The sequence below is a fragment of the Lontra canadensis genome, unplaced genomic scaffold (assembly GCF_010015895.1).
Source record: "Lontra canadensis isolate GAN:19392208 unplaced genomic scaffold, GSC_riverotter_1.0 scaffold5, whole genome shotgun sequence".
NCBI classification, from domain to species: domain Eukaryota; kingdom Metazoa; phylum Chordata; class Mammalia; order Carnivora; family Mustelidae; genus Lontra; species Lontra canadensis.
In genome coordinates, this window is record NW_022630999.1 from 17,760,746 (window position 1) to 17,776,671 (window position 15,926).

Consider the following 15,926-nt stretch of genomic DNA (forward strand, 5'->3'; position numbering starts at 1 on the left):
TGGGGTCCTGGGATCGAGCCCCACATCCTGCTCAGCAAGGAGTCTGCTTCCCCCTTTGCCCTTTCACCCTGCTTATGCTTTCTCTCTCTCTCTCAAATAAATAAATAAGATCTTTAAAATAAAAGAGTTGCATCTATTCTACTCACTGTTGGATCATCAGCTTCTAGACAAGTATGTATTTGTCAAATGAATGAAAAAATGAAAAAGACTCTTTTCTGCAGGGGACATCTGAAAGACACCATGTAACTGGTAGAGATGTAGATTAGTTTTGTTCTTTCCCTTGGCCACTGACCAGACACATTTTAAGATCACAAGATTATAGGGGAAATGGGGAAAGTTGGATTAAAAATGACTATGGTCCCTTCCCAAGCTAAACTCTAATACACTGTGATTTGTCTTCTAAAAGTTCCCTTCCCAAGTTGGTCAAATGATTTTATGTGCTTGAAGTTTCATGCTTAACGTTTATGGAGTAATGGACAGTGACCAGGGGAAAGAGGGTTACATTGGTCACTCAGTAATTTAAAAATGAGCATGGATGGTTTTATTCAGCCTACGCATTCCTCCCCTTGCAATAGCTGGGACCCAAAACAACCAGCTTTGAGTGTATGGTTAAGAAATCTCGGCTTGGGCACCTGGTTAGTTCAGTGGGTTAAGTCTCTGCCTTCGGCGCAGGTCGTGGTCTCTGGGTCCTGGGATCAAGCCCCGTGTCGGGCTCTCTGCTTGGCAGGGAGCCTGCTTCCCCTCTCTCTGCCTGCCTCTCTGCCTACTTGTGATCTCTGTCTGTCAAATAAATAAATAAAATCTTTAAAAAAGAAAAAAAAAGAAATCTGGGCTCGAGCCTTGTTTTCATCACCAGTTCTCTGGATGAGTGTGGGGATCTTGCTCTGCCTCTCTGGATCTTGGTTTATAGTCATCCCATAAACATTTGTTGAACACTTACTAGATGATGTATTTCAACCTAGGAGACTGGGGCTTCATCAATGTGTATCGGGGGGGCAGTTTTGCCCGTATTGGCCAGGTTTGGGGGTGGGTGAAATAGAAACTAGAAATGTAAAGAAAAAAGAATTTTAGGAGAAGGATGTTCACATAAGTAAACCAAGATAAAAAAAAAAAAGCAGGTGGGCTGGTAGGGAGTAGGCTCAGGAAGACTTCTCCGTGGAAGCAACATAAAACCTCTGACACTTGTGAGACAAGTCCATGGTAAAGTCTGAAAGAAGATCTCCTCAGGCAAGTCCAAAGCTTCAGTTTCTTGATGGGTTTCACTCATTTTAGGGACAAGATGAAGTCCCTTGTGACTGGTACTCAGTGAGCAAGGAAGAAGGCAGGGAGTGAAACTAGAGAGAGAGGAGGGGGTAGATAACCTAAGACCCGTAGACAAGGTGTTATTTTCTTCTGTGTTGGGAAGTTATCCATCTTCTTTCTCATTGATTCTTCTTCTCTTCAACAAATCTAGAGTATCCCAGACCCCAATCTGTGAACCTCCCTCTCCTTTTTTCTAGCCAGTCTTCCTCTCCAGGTGCTCTTACTCAGTCCTCTGACTTTAAAAACCACCCCTGTGCTGATTATCCCCAGTTTTATACCATAGAGCAGACCTCTTCCCTGTATTTCAGACTTACACACAATACTGCCCTCTCAGTGTCTCCATTTCGATGTCTTAAAGGAAACTCAAACTTAACATGCAAATCTAAATTCCTGAACCTCTCCTACTATCCCGAAGATCTACTTCACCCAGTCTCTCCTGTCTCTGGGAAGAGTGAATCCACCTGTCTAGTTTCTTGGGCCACAATACCTGGGGTTGTCCTTGATGCCCCAGCCCCCAGAAATTTATTCTGTCAGTAAACTGATGGCTCTGCCTTCAAATTCTATCTAGGGTCCCATTGCTCATCACTCTTCCCATAGCTCCTCCTTCCTACAAGCCTTGTAGTTCATCTCTTGCCTGGCTTATGGCACTAAGCTCTTACCTGATCTTTCGGCTGTAAATTTTTTCACTGTATTCTCAACACAGTAACCAGGGTGCAAGCCAGATCATGTCCCTCTCAATCAACACCTTCCAGGTTCTCCCCATGTCACTCAGGGTAAAGGCCAGAGTCCTCACAATGGCCCACATGGTGCTATGTGACCTGTTGTTCCATTATCTTCCTGAGCTCATCTCCGACTGCTCTCTCTTGCTTGGTCTTTCTGCTTCAGCAGCTTTTCTTTCTGCTTCGGCTTTTTTGAATGTGCCACAGCTCCTTCTTGCCTCCAGACCTTTGCCCTGGAGTTTCCCTCAGTCTGGAGAGTTTTCCCCAGATAATCCACATGGTTCATTCCCTAAGTCCTGCCCAGGGTTTTGCTCAGAGGCTGCCTTCTCCTTAAGGCTATTCCTAACTGCCCACGTAGAAATGATATCCCCAGCGCTCCACCTTCTTTGCTTATCGTCGCTTCCCTGAGCTGGTTGTAAGCCCGAGGGCAGGCGTGTTGGTTCAGTGTTTTCATCAGGACTCTATTCCCAACAGCTCACACAGTACACCCCAAATGCTGACTGTTGAATGAATGTGAGAATTTTTTTTTTAAAGATTTTATTTATTTATTGGTCAGAGAGAGAGAGGGAGAGCGAGCGAGCATAGGCAGACAGAGTGGCAGGCAGAGGCAGAGGCAGAGGGAGAAGCAGGCTCCCTGCCGAGCAAGGAGCCCAATGTGGGACTCGATCCCAGGACGCTGGGATCATGACCTGAGCCGAAGGCAGCCGCTTAACCAACTGAGCCACCCAGGCATCCCAAATGCGAGAATTTTAAGCAGGGAAGTTATGTGATAGATTTTACAAAGATCATCCGGCTGTTGTATGAGAAGTGGACTATGAGGGAGGATGGGAGGAAGCCAGGACCTCTGTTAGGGGCTATTGTAGGAGTCCAGGAATGAGAGGATGGTAGTTTATTCTAAGATGCTTTAGGGGGAGCTTCTGAGAAATGAGTGCACTTAGAATATATTTTGGGAGAGCTGACAGGACTTGCTGACAGATTGAATATAGGTTGATAATGAGGAATCAAGGACAACTCTTAGGTTTGTAGCCTAAACAATTGACTCAGGGTGGTACCATTATCCAAGATGAGAAATATTGTAAGCAGGGATAGCTTTTTTTTTTTTTTAAAGATTTTATTTATTTACTTATTTGACAGAGATCATGAGTAGGCAGAGAGGCAGGCGGGGGGGGGGGGTAGGAGGCTCCCTGCTGGCTCAATCCCAGGACCCTGAGATCATGACCCACTGAGCCACTCAGGTGCCCCAGCAGGGATGACTTTTATTACTCATTTATTTGAGGGCAGATGAAGAGTTCTTTGAAGGGCATATTCAAGTTTATTTGTTTATCTGCCTATTTATTTATATTAAACACTTAGATGAAAATACAGAGTAGACAGCTGAATCTACAAATTTAGAGCTCATGAGTGCTATCCAGGCCGGAGATAGAAATTTGGGAACAGGAACATGTTTAAGATAAAGGAAAGTGAATGAGTGTGTCATCCTCTCTCTGGAGGAGTTTGTGTTCTTGGGGAGAGGCCTAAGGCTGGGTCGTTAAAACTAAAAAGTAAAGTAAATGACAGAGAAATGGTACTGTCAGTCAAGCAGAGACCTACTTCTGGAGCACCTGTAATGTACCACGCTCTGCCCACTGCTGCTGTTCATGGGGTAGATGAGATGGACATGATCCTTGCCCTCAGAGAACTTACTGGCTATCATTTCTCCTGCTTACTCCTAGTTCAAGAGCTATCAGGGGTACGGGACAATAAGATTCTCCCACTTATTTTGATACAGTGAATATACTTTCTTTCCACCCTCCCAGGCTAGAGAATCCTGATAATTAAGTTTGGGGTATGTCCAAAATTTATCTCCACATAGATGCACGTGGATATGCAGTGATTGTAGCCAGGATGAGTGTTGCACTCAAGAAATGTGAATGTGCCACAAAATCCTGGGGTCATCCAGATTTCTCTTAGGTCAAGGCCATGGTCCAGAGTCATTGTCTTTTGGATAGAGAAGGGACAAACATTTACTGAACCCCTAGTGTGTACCTGTAGTAAATAACCTTTACCTATATTAAGTTAACCCTTCCTGTATTGTTTGGGATAGGTGGCACTATCCCCTTTTCACAGACTGGAAAACTGAGGCTGAAAAGCCCAGTAAATCTTCCAATGTCAGAGGGTGAGGCATTGGCGGATCTCTTACCCACCCTAAAGTCTGATGTGAAACATTGTGTTCTTTCAACTCAAAAGCTCAAAGAAACACAAAATAAACTTAGTATTTCTTTCACATTAGAATATATATTTAAATTTGGTTTACTTTTCCTTCCCTAGCTGCCTTTCCTTGGGCCAAAACATCTTCAATTCTTTCAACTATACTACATGTGACATGTTAGTTGTTAAAGAGCTTGGCATAGTGCTAAGTGCTTAACAGTTACTAGTTAATATGATCATACCATTGGCAGCTAAGGAAACTGAGTTTCAAGAAGGGAAGAACTTGCCCAGTGTCCCACACTTAATCATTTATTCTACTTCCAAGTTCTAGGACCCTGAGATCATGAGGTGAGCTGAAATCAAGAGTCAGGTGCTTAACTGACTGAGCCACCCAGGTGCCCCATATCAGTGTTTAATCCTTAAATGTAGTCCAGTTAGAATAAAGCCATTCCTTTCTCTACTCCTTTATTTAGGCTTCTATACTTCTTTTAATATGATCCTGATTGTTTTAGCTTTCAGAGAACTCTCCTTGTATCCAAGGCTTGTGTCTCCTCATTCGGTTTAGTGTGGCGGTTTATTTATTCATTCACATTCTGAAATTGGAGTTGGCCGGCTGGCAGAATTTAATCAGAAGATTGTGTAACCATGGCAAGAGGCTGCCCAAATCCGTAACTATAATGAGAGAATGGGTGACGGGAGAATCGGATGAAAAGCCAGCTCGCTTTGCAAAGGGGGAAACTCTAACTCCCTCCTCCCTTCCACTTCTTACTACCCACCTATGAGGAGAAGAAGAGCGCAAACCAAAGTTAAAAGTGTGGAGTGAGATCAGCCCCAAGTGACCTCAGGGAATTTCTAAGTGAGGGTGTTAATTAGACACAGGGAGTATGTCTTGTTTGAGTGGTGGCGTGTCTGAAAAAAAAGAGTTGCGTCTTAGAGTCAGATTCCGGGGAAGTGGAATCAGGAATCAGTGAAGTCCAGGAAGCTCTGAGAAGAACCCCAGCTCCTCCCTGCATGCTCCCACCTACTGGGGTGCCTCCAGGGGATCCATGTGGCACTCATTGCTTTAGTTTAAGAGCTGCAACAGTATGTATGCAACATTCGGGATTGTAAAGAGATTTTCTTTTTCCTTTTTTTTTTTTTTTAAGATTTTATTTATTTATTTGTCAGAGAGAGAGAGAGAGAGAGAGCACTGGCAGATGGAGGCAGAGGGAGAAGCAGACTCCCTGCCGAGCAACGAGCCCGACGTGGGACTCGATCTCAGGATGCTGGGATCATGACCTGAGCTGAAGGCAGCTGCTCAACCAACTGAGCCACCCAGGCGTCCCATAAAGAGATTTTCTTATTGGAATCTCACAGGAGTTCTGTGAGGGGTGCAGAGTGAGGAGACACGATCTGGTGCAGGAGATATGAGCAAAAGTTCAGGGTCTGGAGGACCAGCTTGTTACGGGAGTCTTGCCATGGCATTAAGCCTTTCCACATTTTGTTTTCCTCATCTGTAAATTAGATATAATAATATGTATAGCTCCGGGCTTTGGTGAGGATTAATAGCAATACAAGTAATGGTGCCTGGCATATATTATGCGCTTGGTTAGTTTTTGCTATTACTATTATCCCATTTGATGGATGAGAAAACTGAGACTTAGCTTCTGGAAGTGCCTTGCTCAAGGCTTCCAGGGCTGGACAAGGTCCTGTGCCTCCGGACTTGCAGCCAGCTCTGCCTGCTCCAGCCCATTGAACGGCATCGATTCATCTCCCTTCGAAGTCAGGACAGTGGCCTTGGGGCGAGGATGCTGTCAGGTTAGAAGGTAAAAGATTTTTTGTTGTTGTTGTTTTCCTAAACAGGGTTTTACTTCAGGTCATTAAAATGCTGCTGTAGTTGGTAAATCCATCGCGGTTTCTTAAGTACCCTTTAATTGCTAAGGTTGCTTGAGGTTCTAGGGTAAAGGTGTTTGGGTTTCTCTGTTTTAAACAAGACGAATAAGCAAACCAGTAGGAAGAAGAGGCTGGACTGGCCGGGGGCTGAGATCCTTTACACAATGACAGGCTGTTTGTCTTACTGATCATCTGTCACTTCCTGCCGCAAACCTGGTGGGGAATTGATAAGTACCCGCAGCCCCACCTTTGTGTCCCCAGACAGCCCAGGGAAGAGAGTACATCTTGTGGCCTGGGGCAAGCTGGCTTTCAGACTGCACTCACTTCCCAGGAGGGTCCTATAAGGGGCCCGCGGACGGCCAGAGGGGTGTGACCGAGATCACACAGAGAGGAAGTTGTGGAGGCAAGCCTAGAAGGCAGGTCTCTGAGTCCTCAGGTGTGCACGACTGCTGGACCTCTCAAATGGCCCAGGAACCCTCAGAAGAGTCGAGTGTGGGCGAGTGCATGTGTGTGGGTGTGTGTGCACACGGGCGTGCATGTGAGGGAGTTACTGGCATAGGAGTGGAAGAAGAATACCACATTTTGGGCTCTCTCCTGCTATCCCTTCTCGTATCTGTGTGTTTAAGGGAACGCCACAGAGAGGAGGCACTGGCGGCAGCCTTGGCATGGGATTGATGTTCCTAAGGAGAAATCTGCACCCTGAGGCTCACACACGTGGGAGAGGTGGGCATCTCCCACACATGCCCTAGGAATACCCAAAGTGTGGTCTGTGGACCAAAAGTGGCAGTAACCCCTGACACCGGCTCTGGACTGCTAGGGAGAAAGGTGGCATCCTGGGCCCCAGCATGGACCTGCTGAATGAGAATCTGGATTTTAACAAGATGCTAAAGGTGACTTATGGGCAGATTAAAGTTTGTGACGAGACTAGGAGATGATAGGAACTTCTGGTCCAGGCAGGAGAAAACAAAGAGTTTGTGCCATGTGAAGCTTTGAGAATTGATTGGCGAGCCCTGTGGAGAAGTATTTCTAGACTCACCATGGTCAATTAGTGATACCTACTACAGGTGTGGGATGGGGAATTGGGTCCCGAGGATGGGGTGTTAGCTGTCACCAACTAGACTACATCAGAAGGCTCTTTGTGCTCTGACATTCTCTAACCTTAATGCTGGCAAACCCTCTTGGACCAGAGACTGAGTGATGGCTTTTGGAAGTCACATTGGTTCTGCCATTCGCTAGCTCTGTGACCTTGGGGACATCATTTATACACCTGGAGCCTCCAATTCCACATTTGTGTATATTCTCTTGGTTCTCACATCAATACTTTGAGGAGGGTGTTCTACATATCCCCACTCTACATGAAGAGACTAAGGCTGAGTGTGTTACTCCTCATTGAACATTCTGCTTTTTAATGGGGAATGATGCTTTCAAAGTCAAAGGGATTTTTTCCTTCCCCACCCCCAAGCCCCCTGCCCTGCCTCTCAAATTCCTCATATCAGAGAGCTCATATGATTATTGTCTTTCTCTGATTGACTTATTTTGCTCAGCATAATACCCTCTTGTTCCATCCACGTTGTTGCAAATGGCAAGATTTCATTTCTTTCGATGGCTGCATAGTATTCCATTGTATATATATATATATATATATATATACACCACATCTTCTTTATCCACTCATCTGTTGATGGACATCTAGGTTCTTTCCATAGTTTAGCTATTGTGGACATTGCTGCTATAAACATTGGGGTGCACATGCCCCTTCGGGTCACTACATTTGAAAAGAATGAAACATGATAGGATCAGGAGGGAGACAAACCATAAGAGACTCTTAATCTCACAAAACAAACTGAGGGTTACTGAGGGGAGCGGGATAGGGAGAGGGTGGTTGGGTTATGGACGTTGGGGAGGGTATGTGATATGGTGAGTGCTGTGAAATGTGTAAGCCTGATGATTCACAGACCTGCACCCCTGGGGCAAATAATATATTATATGTTAATAAAAATAATAATTAAAAAAGTCAAAGGGATACCTCCATAGTGCCAGAAGTTCAGCCCCGTGATAGGCCGCCCAGTTGTGGGTGGGAGGAGAGGTATGTTCTGGGTAGACAGCAGATTGTGAGATTCCAGTGCTCCTGAAATTGCACCACAAAAGTGGTAGCTGGCTCTGCCAAGAAGGCTTGGCATGAACTGAGTTTGTCACCTTGTAGCAATGAGTGCTTTCTTGGCCCTTTGCAGCCTAGAGATTCTGGCTGGCCATGCTGGGGCAGGGAAGTGCCTAGCCAAGTTGGAAGGCAAGACCTAAGATGAGGTGACGGGCAAAGGGGGGGCCACGGAGCCGGGCACAACCAGCCTGCTGTGCCTCATGTTCACAGGACAGAGCCCATCTCCAAATTAAATCTCCTGGAATTCTCACTTGGGGAGAGGTGAAGGAGAGCAAATCAACAGAACAAAGGTGAGAGAACATGAACCAGTTTTCCATCCTCAATAGCCAAAGACCAAGTAATCTTGGGAACAATGCATTAGTTCTGAGTTTAATCTAATAAGTAGGGTCTATTAATAGATTTTCTCCCACTATGAAGCAGAGTAGCATAGTGGCTAAGTGTTTGGGTCCTAAATCATTCACCAGGGTTCAAGTCCTCTACCATCATTTGCTAGTTATGGGAGAGTGGCCATGTTTATTACTTGTTAATTTCAACTTTTCCTGTCTGTAATGTCCAGATGACAATAGAACCTGCCTCACAGAAGTGTCTGGAAGATTCAATGAGAAAATGCTTTTAAACTCATCACAGTGCCTGACACAGCAAATACTTAAAACATGATAGTTTAAAATATTATGCTACTGTTGGTTTCATTATTGTTGTCATGACCGTTGGTGTTATGAGGTGGTCCAATATGTAACGATCCTTTTTGCTGCTTGAGTTCTGAGTCAGGTAAGAAATAAGGGGATGGGAATAAAAGGTACAGCATAAAAAAAAAAATAAAGGCACAGCACAGGAAATCAAATAAAAAAATAAAAAAATATAAAAGGTTCATGGGGAAAAAAACCCAAAAGAAATAAGATAAAGGAGCAGAGGAGATAAGAGACCAAAATGCCTCCTTTATCACTGAAAAGCTGACGCTGGAGGCTGTGAGTTGGGTAGACAGGATTCCAGAGCCCTAGTGCCCCTACCTGGCCAGCACAAACCATCTTGGGAAGACCTACTTCTGTAGGTTGGAGACAAGCCATGTTGGGGGAACTGACTTCTACCAAGAGGATGGGAGTGAGCTCCTTACCAGTCACCTGGCTCTCAATTAGGAAGAGAGAAAACCTAGAGCTTTGTACACCTTCGCCTCAAATTTGTCCTCAAATTGGAGATGAGCCACTCCTCCTGTTGGAGGTAGATATTAGGATGAGGAAGAGAGGTGAAGAAAGTCCTGGGATTTTACAGTAATGGAGGCTGTCCCAGATGGAAGGAATGTCAGGAGTGGACAGGAATTGTTTCCCCAACCTTCAACTCCTGACAAGGACAGTGTTGTACTTGGCATATTTGACACTTGGAGAAGATCATTTAACGTGGTCCCCACCCTTAGACAACAGAATTAATTTCAGTAATAACTACGTAATGATCAGAAATCATCATTATTTTCTGGACTCAATCTTTAGTTTTAAAACAGTTGAGAAACAAAAGAGCAGGAATTTGTTTCCTGACATTATTCAAGCTCAGTAAATATTTCATATCCGAACCAAACTCTTCACTTACCAAATGAAAATATTATACTTTGCATTTTATCACCGTTCTGTGGTTTTAAATTTTAAGCCCACACAAGAGCTTCAAGTGGTGATGTAGGATGACAGAACTGAATTAGCTCAAATGCTGTTCCTCCTTCGCTCTGATTACCGTGCAATCTTTATTTCTCATCTGCTGTTCCAGTGCAGGGGTCTGTATTATCACAGGGCCTGGAGGCAGCAACAGTGCCTGCGGTGAGCTCAAGTGATTTCAAACAGTCACACACTTGGGCTGGAAATTAGTGGGTGAAGCTGCGCCCACATTTCAGACTTACGTATTATCAAAATCCAGCAATAGCCTTGGCAACTGTTTAGAACTTAGACCAACCAAAGATTTGTTTGTTTGTTTGTTTTGGGAAAAGGTTGTATATGTTATCACTGGCATTGTTTGGAATTTCAGGCTCACAGTAATGATAAAAAGAAGACTGATTTCCGATTACTTTAAAAATGACTGTTTTAAATTCCCTGCAGACAAGCCCATTCTTGTTACCCACGCTAGGCACATCTGTTGCCCCCATTGTCTGGCCCGTGTTACACCACTGAGTAAAAACCGCTCTGAGTTGGGAGGTAGGATTTCTGGGTACCCCTCATGTTCCTGCCTGTAACTGATAAGTCTCATTTCCTAATCGGGCAAATCTCATTTTCCTTTGGGCCTCAGTTTTCCTAATTGTAAGTTAGGGGGACTGGACTGGGTCATCTCTAAAGTTTTTTCTCTGCTTTAAACTCTGGCTTGAAAAGTCATCTTTCAACCAGGGAGTGGGAGACTGGAAAACACATTTGGAATCTGAATGTGTCTCTGTTCAGGGAGCTTGGGCTGATTTATGGGGCCGAGTCAGTGAAAGGAGATCATCTGCCTTTGATTTATGTCAGATGCATGCTGTGCTCAGGCTTCTGCTGTTCTGGAGGGGCTGGGGCTGAAGTAGAGGAAGTTTCTGGGTTGGCTCTGAGAGCAATGGAGAGGAAGAGGCCATGGCTCGGTGGGGGCAGCGGTGATGGTGCCAGCACATGTTTCCTGAGTGCTTATTACCTGCTAGGTGTGGCAGTCCTAGCGGGTAGTGCTATTACCTGCTATTACATTGCTTATTACGTGCTAGGTGTCCCAATGTCTTAATGTCATCTTGGGGAAGACTCTACTGTTTGCCCATCCTTAACATGAAGAGACTGAAGCCGTGCTACAGGGTGAATGGTGGTTGTCGGATTTGAATCCCGGTTGCCTGGCTTCAGAGTCCCTCTTTTACCTAGTGTGGTAGGGAGTTAGGGGTGTGAGTTGCTGTTCTCCCCTAGATCTTTGTGTCTCTGTTCCAGCTGGCCGTGTCCCAGGCAGTCTGTTCCCGGTCCTGGCATTATAGGAAGGGCCCAGGAGACTCTGCTGAGGGCAGCATTTCGCTTTGTTTCAGATCTTTTCTGTTCCTGGCACAGTGTATGACCACCATGTTAATTTCTAGAGGGATCTTTGAATCTGATCTTGAGTCTGATTTGTCTCTGACCTGAGACTAGAGAGATTAGAGCCACAGGCAGGTTGAGTGACCTGTTGAAGATCACTGAGACTTCAGGACACGGGTGTAGCCGGGATCCCACTCTTCAGCATGCCTTCACAGGCCATCGGGTTCCTGTGTGCACTGAGGGTCTGGCTTCTTCCCATCTTGGACTTTAAGGTCCCCAGGCCACATCCAGGAATTATCCAGGCCTGTCTCCTGATGTGGTACTTGGTTACCCTCATCTTTTGTCCATGAGTGGTCTCTACTGTTTTAGTAGTAAACTGTATTTCATGGGGATTTTGAAATTTATCTGTTTTACAGAGCATTATTTCTCTCTGTGAAGAACCTGAATGTGGATATGTCACACATGATGATTCCATTCATTCAGCAAATACTCAAGCATTTATTATGTCTTTTCTAGGCCCTGAAGTCATAGGCAGACCCAGTCCCTGCCTTTGTGGAGCTTATATTCAAGTGGGGGACAGATGCCACATAAGCCTTGATATAATGTTTTAGTTACGCTTGCCATTACTTAATTCACATCTGCATGTGAGGGTATAGAGGCTTATTTTCTTAGTGTTACAGGTATCCAAAAAGGACTATGAGATCTTTTCTAATCATAGCTTTCCCCTGAAATCTTATATTTCATTTTTAGTATATCTCACTTTGTTTAAAAAATGAGGCATATTTTATAGTACATTGTCAAAAATGTCACATTGTTCTTTATCCAAAACAAATGAAATTTACCTTGTAGCCAGGTCTCTTTCTGAAACAGCTATAGATCTGAGCAGACAACAATAGAAGGTAATACATCTTCCACTGTGATTGTCCTAGCATTCATCATCTTCCCTCAATATTTTTTTTTTTTTATTAAAAACAAAAGGTTAGAGAGTCCATTTTGTTTGTATTGGCAGTCAAAATTTGCCGAAGAATTGCAACTGGCTGGGGGTTCTCCTCTGCATCTGTGTGTAATAAGTTGTAATACCTGGTAAAGGTGATAGAACCTTCTGTTTTCTCTCAAGATGTTTCAGTTGTGGCACACCGACTTTCCAACCCAGCCTCACTGTACGTGGTAATCCCACGTGCTTCTTACGTTATACAACCGAGAGTAGAACTGCTGACCAGAAGCTTAAGAACCTTCTCACAGGTGTGATTTTTCCTGAAACCTGAGTTAGAATTCCACCATCTCCACTTCCATCCATTCATTCATCCAACATGTATGGATGAAGCCTCTTCCACGAGTCTGGTGCTGTAGCTACTATATGGCGAGAGCACACTAAACAGACTGTCTCAGCTTCCGTGGAACCTGTGTTCTAGTTGGGTTGACTCCTATGAATAAGTACATAAATGAACAAGGTAACTTCAAATTTTGATAAGGACAATGGAAGAAAATACCAGGGTTATGGGAACAAGACTAACGTGGTGGCAGTGATGAAGAGCAGAGCATTTTTGAGAAAATGACTTTTAAATGGCATCTTAAAGGAAAAAGAAGAAACCAGCTGGGCAAGGACCAGACAGAGAGCATCACAACACATGCAGGGGCTCTGAGTCAGGAAATGGCTTATATGTTTGAAGACTGGATGAAAACCAAAGCACATGGAGTCCAGAAAGCAGAGGTGGTGGTGGGGAGAGTGATGAGATGGGAGAGTGAAGAAGAAGCAGGTAGGACCATTTAGGGTCTTTAGGGCAAGCTAGAGAATTTGGACTTGATTCTAAGTATAGTTGGGAAGCTAAGTAGGGTTTGACAAGGGAGTGGTGATTACATTTTAGGAAGTTCATTTCATGTGACCATTCACTCTTAGAGCAGCATTGAAAAGAGGGAGGCTGGGGCACCTGGGTGGCTCAGTGGGTTAAACCTCTGCCTTCAGCTTGGGTCATGATCCCAGGGTCCTTGGATCGAGCCCCGCATCGGGCTCTCTGCTCAACGGGGAGCCTGCTTTCCTCTCTCTCTCTCTCTGCCTACTTGTGATCTCTGTCTGTCAAATAAATAAATAAATAAAATCTTAAAAAAAAAATAAAGAAAGAAAAGAGGGAGGCTGTCACAGTTGTCCAGGCAGAGATGCTGGTGGCCTGGCCTATGATAGTCAAGTGGAAATGGTGGAACAAAAATTTTCAAGATAAACTGGGGAGTGGGGGCCAGGGGAAGAGAGTCAAGGCTGTCTCCCTGATGTCTGGCATGGGCAATTTATTAGTTGTTCAGTCTTGGGAAAGTCTTACCTTCTCTGAGCCTGGAGATTGGCTGGGGCAGGCAGGAGACTCTGGGTGGAGACTGAAGACCTGGCTGAGATAAGTCCAGGGGATGGTGAAGGATAGATGGGAAATGATGCATGTGTCGGTGATGTGCAGTGAATTCTGCCTCCACCAAGAATCTCAAAATGTCACTACCTGACAAAACCTTAAAATACCAATAGCGTAAATTACCTGGGCAAAATGACTGATATATATTGCTTCTGCTTATACCCACCATGCCTCATTAAGAGAAATTAATAAAGAAATGTTTTCTGACTACAGTATGTATTATTCAAGACTTTTGGGTTATAAATGAAAGAAATGCAGCTTGAATTCATCAAAGCAAAAAGAAAAATTATCAGCTGGCAAATGAAAAGATGAGAGTGTAGCTGAATGAACTTCAGGCATGGTGAGATCTAGGTGCTCAAGTCTTATGATTAGTCATCTGATTTTCTCCAAGTATGGGATCTGCCTTCTTTTGTGCTAGCTGCTTTCTTGGTTCAGTTTTCCTGAAGGAGTAGAAAAGATGTCAACCCTTACTTCCAGATTTATATCCTAGCAGTTCCAATAGAAGGTAAGCCCCTGTTTGATAGTAGTTATAACAAATCTGGGTATAGGTTCTGGTGACCTGGTTTGGATTGGCTGTTCATCTCTAAAACAAACTCAGTGGTCAGAGGGTGGATGGGCTAAGGTCTGGCTGATGAGTAGAGTCATCCCTACCTAAACCATATGAGAGAAAGTGAGAAATTTCTAAAGGAAAACTGGGCTGCTCCTGCTGGAGTATATAATGCAAGCTGGGAAGGCAAAAATAATACACCCAAAAGAGTTCCTTTGAAATCCATGTCAGAATCTTACCTGTCAAACAGGTAAGCCCTCATAGCTCCATTCACCCTTGCTTTCCTTGGAGGTGGTGAGAACGGGGAAGCATACAGCCTTACAACCCTCAGAAGGCAGAAGCAGTGCTTTTCCTTGTACCTTGTGGTTTCAAACCTGCAGGAAAGGTAGGGAGATGCTATGGAAATCAAGCCAGGTATGGGAACCTTTGGAATCAAGTTGGGTAGATCAAATTTTTTGGCATGTGGGAGCAGGTAGTGGTAAATGGCACTGAGGCATTTTTACTCAGCTCTTTTCCAACACAGGCATTTCTTAAATCTTCCCAGGGCTTGTCAGGTTCCTTAGAAAGTATTTTATCACAGTATCATAGACTGTCAGAGCTGGAAGGCGTCTTTCAGTCTTAGACATCTTTCAGTCCAAACTGGTCTCTCTATTCATGTAAGAATATTGAGGCCTGGAGCACTGAATTGGGAGAAAAATCTTGAATCCCAGGCTTTGTGATTTCATTTTTGTGAATAGTGTACTGAGTCTCTTATTGCTTCCCTCGGTGAATGTGCTTCACACATGAGCTGTCTCCTCTTTTTTCCTGTAAAGAGAGTCTGTTTGGTTTCCCACGGGAAAACTCCTGGCCCAGATTTCACTTGGTTTTCCAATCCTTGAGTTTAAACATCCCTCTGAGAACTAAGGGTTCTTTGGAACACGATGGGTAGGTGACCTAACTCACCTTTGAGACACTTTGTGGCCAAGGAACACAAGATCATGGATAGTCATCTTGATTCAATGACAGCCCCAGGGCCTGTTTGACTCCATCGGCCCTCAGAATTCATTTACATCTGAACCTCTGGGAATGTCTTCCTTTGATTTGTCCACTCCTATGGCTCAGGATGGAGCATCTCTTCCTGAATGAGGACTTGCCAGGCTGGAGGAGAAACCTGAATGTTGGACTCAGAGAGCCTGAAATGCAAATCCAGGCTCTAACATTTATAAGTTACAGGAGCGCAACCAAATTACTAAACATCGCCGAGCTTCAGTTCTTTTATTTAGAATGAACACATGCATGCAAGCTTACCTCATTAGGTGGAGAGGATGAAATGAGAGTAGTACGTCAGAGTTCTCAGTCCCAGTTCCCAAGCCTGGGAGAGTCTAAGTACTCAGTGTGTGTGAGCTGGTGGGGGGGGGTTATTATTCTCACGATTCCAGGTAATAGTGGAGGAGGGATTGAAATACTGTGTAACTCAAGCTAGGTAGCCATTCAGAGGGAAGTATGTACCGTGGGGATCCACTGAAAGATGGACTCAACTTGGTCCAACTCCCATTCCGCACATCTCTATTTAGAGTCCCCCGAATGTAGACATTCTGCACTTTCTTCCAGGACACCCCTTTATTTATCACTTAGTTTTGATGACTTGTACATGATTCCCTGAATTCACTGATTTTGATAACTTTCTCTCCTTCAGTGCCATAGATTCCTCCTCTGATCAATACTGCTCACTCATCAAGGACTCTGCAAAATAACACACGTAGAGCACCTAGTCCACAGTGG